Source organism: Spodoptera frugiperda, chromosome 5 (genome assembly GCF_023101765.2).
Source record: "Spodoptera frugiperda isolate SF20-4 chromosome 5, AGI-APGP_CSIRO_Sfru_2.0, whole genome shotgun sequence".
Lineage (NCBI taxonomy): Eukaryota > Metazoa > Arthropoda > Insecta > Lepidoptera > Noctuidae > Spodoptera > Spodoptera frugiperda.
Window position 1 is genome coordinate 110,618 of NC_064216.1, and position 13,025 is coordinate 123,642.

The window sequence follows — 13,025 nt, forward strand, 5'->3', positions numbered from 1 at the left end:
CTTTCGAAACACGGTGGTATAGATTCGTCAGTAACCCAATCATCTTCGGTCATCATTGCCATATCTTTGTGAACAAGATCTATCAAACGATTAATGCGACCGCGATCAGCAATTCAAAAACAAAATATTATTTACTTTAAAAAAATACCCCTGGGAAACGCTGCAAAAACCTTTGGCGTATAAAGTGGCTGTAAGTACGAAATCGAAAAGGAAAATTGGTGTACTTATACAACTTAGGCAGATTCCATAGCACTGTTCTAAACCTTAGTGGTTTTTTGGTTGCTATTTGTTATTTATTGTATTATTGTTTTGTGTAAATAATAAATAAAGTAAAAAAAAAAAACTAATACTGAGTCATTCCCGCTCGTCCACACCCTGTCACCTCACGTCTAGTCTAAGAGTTAATAAAGAAAATATGAAAATTACTTTAAAAGTACATACCTACTAATTCTAAAGTATTCTTTGCGTATTTTATATTAAATGTATAGCATAAAATGTTTCACATTTTAATTTTACACACTGAGTATTGTATCAATATGAGTTTAAATACAAATAATATATAAAAAGTTTTAAAAGATACAATCTCCTGGATATACTAATATTTATAATAAAAAATGTAAAATGAAAAATGTGACACATTTTTATGTTATACATTTAGTAGGTATAAAATACGCAAAAAAATCTTTAGATTTATTAGAGAAATGTAGTTTTAAACTAATTTTCATATTTTCTTGATTAATTCTTAGACTACACGTGAGATGACGGGGTGCGGACGACTAGGAACAATGCATTCTATACGTCCACAGAGTAGATGAACAGAACGCAACATTCCCAGTCGTCCGCAGTGGGGACGAGCGGGAATGACTCCTAATACTTAGTGATAAAAATAATAACATAAAATAGGTCCGCAAGGCAGCTTGTGGCGAGCTGTTGGGCAGTGGCGACCCCACGGACCTGACTCCCGAGAGAGGCCCTATTTTTCGACTCCGGTTAGTACCTGCGACTAACCGGAGAGGCCTCTCCTACCTCATTCTTGCCTTAACCGGCTGGTTTGAGTGGAGATTCGCAAGAGTGGAGTTGCCTTCAACTCCAACTCGGGGGAAGGATGTATCCCAGTAAGATGCTGGTACCAGCATCTTACCTTGACCGTACTTCCGGGATTGCTCTAACAGCCGTGGGATGCCTCTCCTTCCTCAAGCAGCTCAACGTATGTTAACCCCTTGTCGCTACATGCTAGCGGCCGTTTTCGGGGGCCCACTATTGAGTTTGCGAGTCACCCCCTGCCTGTTTATCCGTATTTTTCAATATTGGTCAGGGGCAGGGGCAAGGGTACCCCCCCATAGTTAACCGGTTAACTATTCCACAGCCACCCACACCCATATCCCTATCATTTCTTTTGTACCATATCTCACAATAGTTCTGCATCAACCGGGGATTGTCCTTTGGTGTACTTCCATAGTGCATACAGGGATTCATATCGCCTTCAGGGATAATCGCCGGCTGATGTCCCATTACATTTAGATTAAAAATTTTCAACGGGCCTCTGCGAGTTGGCTTCGGCTCCTCGTATGCCTTCCAAAGGTCCGGGACCCTGTGGTCCCGAGATAGGAAAATAACAAACATAAAATAGTAACAATTAATAAACGGAATAACAAAAAAAGCACCGAGTAGTAAGTAGAATAACCTATGTCAACAAGTTACGACTCTTTACAGGAATAAACACTTATCATTCGTATTTAATTTTATTATTGTAGGAAATATTATTAGAACAGAGACTAGAAACTCAGTGTAAAACGGTACATGTTGACTAAAATCCATAAAATTTTATGATAACATTGAAATAATCGACTAAAATAAGTGGAAAAGGATACAACTCACTCGCGTAATTATCGATTTTCAAAAATAATAATCAATAAACGGAATAACAATAACAGCTTTGGTTTAGCAAAAAATGCATCGAGTAAATCGAGTTGCAGCGCGCTCCCCACCCACCCGCACTGTACCCCGAGTCGTACATTCGTAACTTTTTTCACGTAAAATGAAACATACTCGTAGGATACAAATACAGTTAAATCGATTTAAATTTATTAATTTCAATATTAAAAACGTGAAAACAAATGTCAACAGACTTGTTTATGATTTTTCTGTTTTATGTAGGTGAAAAGAGATTTATGTCTAGTAAAATCATTATTCACTAAACATTTTTTAAAGAACAAGTACACTTAAGCCGTTTTACGCCAAATAAAACGAAACGCTGGAAATCTATAATTAGTTAAATTCCTACTCACAAAGTAAAGATGTCATAGTTCTGTATAAAGAAATTTGAATATACTTATACCTGAACTTTCAATTTTTTTTTGTTTGAATTAAACCCTTTTGCACACAGTAACTTCTTTATTTTTAAAGATAGGTTAGATCCGTTTTCACCAATCGATAGAGCATTTTTTTCTGAACACTTTGGTGTACTTAACTCATTTTCGGCAAAATCGGACTTATACCCCTTTTCACTAGGGCCACAGAATTTTCGTTTTATATTCTAAAAAAACATCGACTACCTATCCATCGTAGCAGTACATCCCATCACTAAACACGACTATGGATTTACGTTATACGCATAACACTTTACTTTATTTTTGATTTCATTAGATTTTATTTAAAGACTAGAACATTCCGGTTGGATTTAATTTAATTAACTACACTTCCGAATGATATAACATAATACGAATGTGATACAGTTAAAATACTAAGGCATAATTTTTAAATCGCAGCAACTTTCAAGAGTGATACGAAACGTTACTGAATCTATCAGCCGCACCTTGTTAGGGCGCATAGGGTTTAGTAGAGAGGCAGAGCGTGGCGAGCCACGACCTAAGTTATTGGCCCGTTCATAAATATCTAAAGTTTACATCAAAATAAATTAAATTGCCTTTGTTGCGCGATCCTGTGCGATTGCCGAAAATCATTATCTTTCCACGGACCGTCGAGCAATTTGAATTTTCAAAAGAGTGACCCCAACAATTGGAACGCAAAGTGTACTCATTTCGAACCCCAGCCCCAGTTGGGGGCAGCCGGCAGAACGAGCCGCGGCACTATAATCACCTACATGTAGTGTGTGGCTCACCTATCGTTTATAGATACTTCAAACATAAAAACTACAGATTTTAGTAATTTACTGAGTAAAGTAAAACAAGGAATAGTTTACGTAAAAAAAATCTTATTAAAACTTTGGTCCACTCTAGGATTGTCTCCTGTGGGTGCGGTCACAAATATACAGGTGCACATACACGTGACATCCAGATCCGAAACAGCAATTTGTGAAGGACACAAAGAGTTGCTCCGTGCGAGAATCGAACCCGCCACACGTTGCTCGTCAGCTGGTTGTCCAGCCACCGCGCCATCCTTTATGGAATCCTTTAGTTCGTAGATAACAACATCAAAATCATTTAGTTTCCTTGTCGACAGAAATGTCGCACGAACACGTTCAACACACGAACACAAGCGAGTGGTTACTCACAAGCAGATCATTTTGGGAAGCAAACAATAGTTTGTGAGGGGGCGCGGGGTCGCTACTTGTTCGCGCAGTCACTCTCGTAGCGACACAAACAACATGTTTATCGCTGTGATAACAAATGCTGCACAAACAACTGAAAGTGTCGCGAAAACAACAGTCGTCGGCCGCCGAGTGGCAATACCACCATGTGGCAGTACCACCAAGTGGTAGTACCACCATATCCTACAGGGATTATCACTAAAATATCTCTGAAAACTTCATTGATTCGATATGTACTGGGGCTGGATTAAAGGGAATATGTTCCATCAACAAAATTATGGAAAACTGAACAGCATGAAATAGCAATCTATTTGTTTGTGAAAGTGACTCATAACGATAACGGCTGAAACATTACAATCGTGTAAACTATGTATAATGTGTAGAAACATGATAATGAATGGGTTTCAGTGGAGACACGGACACTGCACGTTTGTATACGGCTGCTGCTTATATCCTTTATTTATTTTTAAATTTTTAGATCTTTTAGCTTATAGAGAACAACGAAGAGAAGACTGTCCTGACTGTATACATATGACCCTGCGTTAGCTAAAACACTTCGATAGAGTACCTATAACTGTGCTTGTTTATGGAGGCCTGCAGTACTTCCACTGGCGAATATATGTAGCAGGCGTGTATAGTACACGGCAGGCGTAATGTGGCGCCAGTCTACCCAGCCCGCATCTCCTGCTGTCCTCATTGCCAGCCCTAAGTGATCAGGCGACACCGTGTCGCCACACTCACGACAATATCCCCTAACGCCATGTACATTGCCGCTATTGTTTCGCACTCAACTATGAACACGGTGAGATACGAGATAATGGATGCTGCGACAGCGGAACAATGAACGTCTTGTTAAAAAGTCCATCAACAACAAATGGCAGTCGCCGTATTTGTTGTTGTGTTACTTGTGAGCTCCAATGGCGCTGCAATAGACATATTACATTAACTGTAAGACCTACATTGTTATAAACACCATTACCTGCGGATCACTGATTGTGTTATGATTGCAGATTAGACCATGTCTTATTATCTTAAACCGTAATTGGGTTTGGTTTGAATCACATTTTAGTTCGGATGTGCCGACACTATCATTCCCGCAGAGAGCTGCCATGAAATGTTGTTGGAACTGTAGCTAATTGTACGAATGAAAGTACCATCGTTATATTTTACACAGAATAATTTTGCATTTCATCCTGAAAATAAAAAAGCACCATAATGAGATCGCGACTGTAGTGGCTGCTAGTTCAGAGTGCGTTTAGTTTCGAGCACATTGTCTAATCAATTTCCACGGTCCGTGTAACAAGACAATAGCAAAGTACTTTAATTTAACACCAATTATTTACTCCGCAGTAAACACGAGCACTCGCCTTATTTGACAAGACTTGCTTTAATGTCAATAAAACGAAATTAAACATGTCCGGGACAACGCCGCTGCGCCAATCACGGCCCAAAATAATAACATTTGCCCGGGACTAATTAATAGCCCCATAACTACGTATACTTTTTTAATTTCGCAATGTCCCGTAACACAGCACCATTAGACTGGACAAGGCTTGGGTTTTATCTTTCCTCTAGTGATGTGACATGTTGCGGAAAATAAATGTCCGCGGAAATATTCAACCAGGTAGTTTTAATTTAATGCAGGATCTGAACATAGATGTAGTATGTCGTCATTAGTAGTCGCACTGTTAACAACCCCGCCCCAGCAGCCGCAGCAGCCGCAGCAGCCCCTGCAGTTTATGGTTACGACCTGTGTGGGATTATAAGCAGCTGTTACGCTATGTTTTTATATCCCAGATCAGCACATTGTCGGGGACTCGCGTGGGGTGTATTCTAATATACACGAAAGGATCTTAAGGGAGGTGATAACTGGGAATCTATAAAAATATATGGTTAAACATAATGCCAACTCATAAACGAGCCTCAGGAGCGGAGTCACGATCCTCCGTGATGAGAGAGCGATTCAAAGAACAAGAATGCTGCAATAAAAATTCATGTGTTTGTGTTTAAGGGATGAATTCCTAAACTATACCATAGGAATATGTACATTTCTGCGAGTCCACCACTTTATCATGTGAAGGGGCATTTCTCAAACGATGCCAAACGTTTTATTAAAAGAATTCTGTGAATGTGTGCGGATATTGGATGTGGTGTCCCGTCACTACACCCCATGGTCATATTTTAATGTCCATAAATTGTAGTAATTGGCCCCGGAGTGGCGGCCGGCAGCTGACATGTCGGTTTATTTTACAATACCGTGGATTTACATCGCGCGCTCCCTAGTCACCCGCCGTAGCCTTCCGATGGCCCGCGTAGATACCGTACATTTAGAATTACTTTTTGTTTAATTATAGAACAGGTAATAAAGCCATTGTTATCGTGCTTTATGTTCCTGCCACTCGGCTTTGTTTCAATATTTCCACATGCGAGTTGGCCCTTCCGATTAATCGCACGATGGTAACGCAACACCGAATGAAATCGATTTGATCAAATCCAGCGGATTGGGTAGCGTAACCATTCAGGAATAGAAACATTGTGCGACTGGTGACTGGACTCGGGTTTGTGTCACTTTGTATCAAAACATACAATGCAGATGTGGTGTACCGGCTCCGTACTGTTACACTGTACACGTTGAGGTAACATCTCACGTGCTGGCGGGGTGCGCCACACCCACACCAGATCTAAAAGCTTCCGTCGGCAGCATCCTCGACACTTCTCGGATATATCCATTTCCTACATTTTAGAATTAATTATAAATAACCAGACAGTAGCTAATGCTATCAAAGATATATTCATTTGAAAGTAGATGTTTATCCATTCGACTCAATGAGGGGTAATGATACGAATGATGGAAGTGTGTAACATGTAGTAATTAGGATTGAGCTGGATAATAATTAATGATGTGTATGTTATGGCTGTCACCGCCGGCGTCACTCGCACACTCCAGGCGCGGAGGATCCATCATGTAAGATAATTGTGCCCAAACTAACTCACCGCTACTTGCTCCCCGTTCAAACTTGCTCCGTATTATACATAAGTTACACAAACACAGCTAAGTCCCATTGAAGTCGGTCTTTTCAGTTGGTATTATACCTGGCAGTGCCAGCGGCGGCAGTATTCCTCGTGCCACAATTAATGCCACCAAACTTTGTATATCGAAATGTGAAAACTACGGCGCGGTGTGATCGAACCGCGCTAGACTCACTACGATTGTGTACGGAACTAGGATTAGTCTCTGTGGAAACGTTCCATACTATCGTGTAGAAGATAATTAAATAGCTCTCATAGAACATGTATTGGAACCTAGCAGCTAAGACTAACTATTAACAAATGTAAGCAATACAGTACGACGAGACAGTCACGGGTAAGCAGGTGGTGGAGCCCCTCCAAAGTTAAACAAGGCCATATGCCAGTATTTGCATTCCACCGTTACATTGAGTAGAGTCCTGCGTGTCCCGGCACAGTGCGCGTGTGTCCACCCTGGTGCTGCAACAACAGGGCACGCACCGCCGGAATTGGGCAATAAAATACACGAGTTATCGCGAGCGACGCACGGAGCGCGGCGCAAGCTACGAGATCTCGACGAGAGATTCCAAGCAGCGACCCTTTCCAAACACACCCAGATACCCATCACATACCTTACCAAGACGTGCTCCTCGACCCCCGCACGAGACACAAACTATGACAGAGCTCACATCGACCAGTACAAACACAACAATCCTCGGGCTGGCAACACAGGCAGCAGCACACGCCGCTCCGTGGCCGACAACAAGGATGTAGAAATTGAGTTGCTATCTAATTTTGTTCTTAAATAAAACGTGTAGTTTTTGCCGAGCGAGCCATCACATCGTATTGTTCAGTTTTTACACAGTCACGGTGTAAAAACTGTGAATATGAGCACCATGTTACGTTTTTTGTAGCGCTTACATAACAATAATAATAATCTTCGTGTTTATTTAAATCAAGCTCTCGACTTATGTTCATCGTATGAATAATTAGGATTTTTTGTGAGAGCAAGTAACTCTTGTAGCGTTCGTTACATACGTAGGTACGTTGTACGTATGTTTGCAACAGTTGTCGCGAAGTGGTACTTGCTTCAATAATGTTGCTTTGTGGTGAGAAACATGTTCCTTACACCACGCTAGGAAAAGTTGTGTGACGTCAGTTCCCTTAACAAAAAACATTGAATACTTTGAACCGCAGAAGTTGGCCACAAAGGAATTAATGGCCTTCTTTCTGCATTGTTCCGTGAGGCCACGGCGTTAATATATGGCCACAGCTACTAGTTACGTACTGCGGCTTGATTTAGGGGGCTTATGGAGCCTTTTATGGGAGGCGGGAGTTACAGAGCTTTGTGTAAAACTTATTTAATAAGATGTTCTGCTGCCTCGGTCGTTGTACACTGCGGGGCTGCGAGATAACGTGAACAATTTCAGACGTTGCTGTTGTCTATGTTCAGGGAGACAGTCATTATTGAATCCGTCATATTTTCTTTGTGAGAGTGTACCTTGTGGTCGTATTGTTACTATACAGCTAACCCACGCGTGTTTACATTGTAATAGTTACTGGTACCTTGCGGTAGATTGGAGGCACAATTAGTAGCAAAAATAATAATTTACCTTATTAATAAGGTCAACGATAAAATTAGTCACAAACATGGCGCGATAGTTAGTAAACAATAAATTAATTAATTTTACATGATATCATGTGTTTGTTATTCCAGTCCGTTTCCTTCGTGAGGTATCTAAATATTAGTACATTATATATTTTTCTATGGTCTTTATGTTTCTGTGAGTGTATCAATTGCAATGTTTGACTCGACCCTATGATTTTCTCGTCTGTCAATATCATGGGTGTGTTCACAAACAAACAAATTCACATTCACATCATACGCAGAATCGAAACAACAATTTGTTAATCACACAAAGAGAGGTTCGGTACGGGATTCGAACCTCCAACACGTCGTACAGCAACACTAGGTATGTCTATATTATGTGTAACACATGCGCAGTGTGTAGTTACATTGTATTATCTTAATGTTACTAAATGAGGTATTCCTCGAAGCGCAACTGTTTTGAAGCGCACCTCTCCAAGCGCACCTATTTTATTCCTCGAAGCGCACCCGTTAGTTGCGCTTCAAAGTCAAAGTCAAAGTCAAAATCATTTATTTCAAATAGACCAGACAACCCCTGCCTGTTTATCCGTATGTATCAATATTGTTCAGGGGCAGGGCCCATAGTCCCCATAGTTAACCGGTTAACTATTCCACAGCCACCCACACCCATATCCCTATCATTTTCTTTTTACCATATCTCACAATAGTCCTGCATCAGGTGGGGTTGTCCTTTTGTGTACTTCCATAGTGCATACAGGAATAATCGCCGGCTACCAATGTGCCATTACATTTAGATTAAAATTGTTCAACGGGCCTCTGCGAGTTGGCTTCGGTTCCTCGTATGCCTTCCAAAGGTCCAGGACCCTGTGGTCCCGTACAAGGAAAGGACAAACATAATTATACGTAATATACTAATACTTTCGGTTGAGGTCATTGTCCACTCATTAGGATCATTTAAAAAAAAAAAACAATCTATGGTCGACGAGTACAGAGTTCTTGAATATTGTATAAAATAACTAATAAAAGTCGTTGATTGGCGGTTTCAAGCGGAACATTTCATTTTGCGATGTCATACATCGACAAGAAACTATTTTTAAAGGTTTAACCTTATTTGCTCATAGATAGCGCTACGTGTATTAGATTATCGATATCTTATTATCGATAGTTTCAGTTAGCATCCCCTCTCTAGTCGAAAATAAAACATTGGTGCGCTTCGAGGAAATAAAAATTAATATTTTTAATAGTTCCTTGAAGCGCAACTAACGGGTGCGCTTGAATATGTTATTACAGTCCCGTTGATCGAGGAATAAAATAGGTGCTCTTGGAGAGGTGCGCTTCAAAACAGTTGCGCTTCGAGGAATACCTCTACTAAATATGATATGTTTCGCGTTATCTACAGAATCACGTCGGTTATCAGATCGCGCGCAGGAAATAATGCACGATTTAAAGTAAATGGCACTCTCCGATACAGTGATACATGTGATTGTGCCTGGGTACAGTAATCCTTGATCAATTATATCGTACTTGCGCAGATAGCATCGACCACGCAACAACCACGCGACTACATCGTTGCTCCGACGGCCACCAGTACCTACTATGTTCCAATCTGAACCATTTTATCGCATTATGTGAACACTGGCCTCTGCCGGCGGGTTCGCCTTCGTTTTGACGTGATTCAATAACAAACATACACACAAACTTTCCTACAGGTATGTAATATTAGTCAGAAGTACCTATTTAACTTAACGCTCATATTTATCATTCACATTTCCATTATGTAAAAAAATATAAAAAAAACTTAGGTACCAAGCTTTCGACACATACTTACGTAGGTACTTATACATGTATTCTCTAGACAACGGCATGTCAACCTGCTCGGATTTGTTAGTTTTCCAATAGGATATCAACTTTATTACTAAACGATAAAGTTGAAATCGGTTGAACGAAAGGTGTATCTGCTTATAGTGTATAAAAAGTGGTCGAGCGAGTACGCGGCCACTCCGGTTGTTCCTAAACAACAGCATGACATCATCGCGTCGCCCGGCAACTACCTATGTGCCTGTGTACTGTGTATGTATGTATAACTTGAAACTTTTTGCTATTCATCTCCATTACATCACTCGGAGCGACAGCTCTCGCCTTTTCCATGTTTTTTGTACACAGATCATGAACTGGATTATTAAATTATCCGTCAAAACCAAATTACTACTTATTCATCTAAAACCGTCTCTACTATTTTAACGAACACTACTCCTATCTGCCACATTGATCTCTATAATAGGGAGTTTAAGGTTGACATTTCAATGTGAAGTGGTACGAACAGCAGCAAATGTTAAGTTTGTCGAGTATTTTCACAGTATTGAAGTAGTTCCTTTGTGTTGACGTTAACAAGAACGTTGGAATATGTTATTACAGTCCCGTTGATCATTGTTGTGGATCATACGCCGTGTGTTCTGAAAATACTCATTTACATTTACGCTGTGTACTGCTCGTGGGCTGTGGGCTGGGGGGTAATGAGGGGGCATTTACAGATCAAAGTGGTAGCTAGCCGGCGATTGAATCAAATGGAAAGTTTTATAAATAATCTGAGAACAGAAAGGGAATAGGAATCAGTTGAACACGAGTGAAACCAAGCGTCGAGGCATAACATCGTCCACAATAAAGCAAAGAGCACGACAAACGTTGAACTATTCTTGAAAGCAGAGAATAAGGACACACCGTGGACGTAGCGCTGCAGCGGGGAGTGACCTATGTATGAGGAGATATGAGGGAAACGTTCGCACCCCTGCAGCATGCAGTGTGCCGGGAGTGCAGGGAGAGGGCCCGGCGTGGTGCTGCAGCCCGAGCTGGGCAGGGTGGACATGTGTACGAGCCAGTGCGCGGACATCGAGGCGCACTGGATTCATTTGTTTGATGTAACCTCCCCCTCCCCGATGGTGGAACACTGGCCTCTGCTGGGACCTTCCTGGCTTCCGATTGATTACTTCAGGCTTCATTCCCATTTTATTGGCGACAGTATCCGTGAATAACACCAATCAACACTTCGGGATCTCGCCCTATTTCCTTCGATTGTATTTTTGGTCTTGAGGAAAATCCACATCGTTTGTTGGCACAGGAAGGTGGCCGCTCTGATAACACAATTGAATGAGCAATGCTTGTCGCCGCCATTCGGAAATGCTTTTATCAAGATGTTGCAATTGAATGAATTCATGTGTTGACCTTAATGGGGGAAATGTTGAATTAAAGATTAGATTTTAAATAAGATTAAGTTAACAAACAAACCAGATTTTTTTTTATACGAACACAGAGATAAAATAAAACCAAGTTCATCACTTAATATTGTAGTCAGTTCTCAGTTCCCTATTAACTGTTAAATATTAAAAGAATGTTCTGGCCGTGGGACTCTCGGCCGGTGGCTCGGCCATGGTCCAGCAGTGGTCACTAGTACTGGACAGCGAGGCGGTCCGCGCGGAGCCGACGGTCGTTGTTTGTGTGAGTGACGAGCAACGTCCGGGTCTCGAACATGTTACTGTCGATATTTTCGCAAAAGTTGTCGAAAAAATAACGCAATGAAAGCTGACACTTGGAGCTTTGTTTATCATTAATGGTAAGTAAATAAACAAGTCCGGCAAACAAATATCCAATTTACATAAAGTGGTGCGAGGCAGTCGCCGTTTGGCAGCGAGGATGGAGAGTGAGCCATCTCTGCTAAGCCGATACTAAAAGAAAAGGGAAAATGTCGTAAAACCAGCTCGGTCCCGTCGCCGCGTCGTCGTCGTGTCGTCGCGTCGCCGTGTCGCGAGTAAACAAGTGACAGCGGAGGGCCGCTGTTTGTGTTGATGGACTCGAAGTTTGCAAGTTACAGGGATACTGAACAATTGTTGGGGAACAGCTTGAATACTCCAAGTCTCATTAATGTTGCAAAATTGTCTGTTTTGAAAAGAAGGGCCCGAAATATATACGCCAAGTTTAAGTGGAGTTCTGAATTAAGATGAAGCCGCTTACTTAGATACCGGTTGCCTACAGAGGACCAAAGAATTCCTCCCGGAAGTATTGTTTAGGGAACATACAAGAGGGTGTGCCTACATTCTTAGACTCATTCCTTTCTATCGATATTATTTTCTCCGTTAGTTTGTTTTCTTAACTTTCATATCATTATTGTGCATAATCACGTTCAATGCACATAAGATTTTAGAAAATAACATATTTTAGATTGGTCCTTCATGAAACACTCAGGAAGCTATCCCATTATGGAGTGCGTGGCAACTCTTACCTAATTATCTCTTACTTGAAAAGAGAGTTGAGATTAACGGGAAAATTTCTGCCGGGTCATTTATTATATTCTCGGTCCGTTTTTATTTCTTAATTAATGACTTACCGGAGTTAGTAAATTGTAACTCATATCGGACTATCTGTTAGGGCTACCGAGTGACTGTGCACTTGTACACCACAAAGTATGTAGCCCTGTGTACCAGTGTACGCTGTGTACCAGTGTACGCTGTGTAGTGTGTAGTATGCAGTTACTTGGTGCCATTAGCTCTGGGGTCATAACATCACCTTATTCAGTCCAATAAGCTCGTAGATCAGGTTGACATATTATCTGGTCGCTTCTAGTTTGTAATTAATGTGATAGTACCATTATTACAGTTTAGGTTCGGGCCTATACAAATATATATATTTAAACAATTCTATGAGAGATTAAGCGATTTTTTCCATTTTAGTTATTTCTAGTTCCAATCAGTCTGACTTAAAATCGATGCGACAAACCACAATACGTAGCTATAACTCATACTGTACAATCTGAGTGATGACGGCGAGTGTAAAGTCGATTAATTAGCGGCTGGCGACACAAACAGTCGA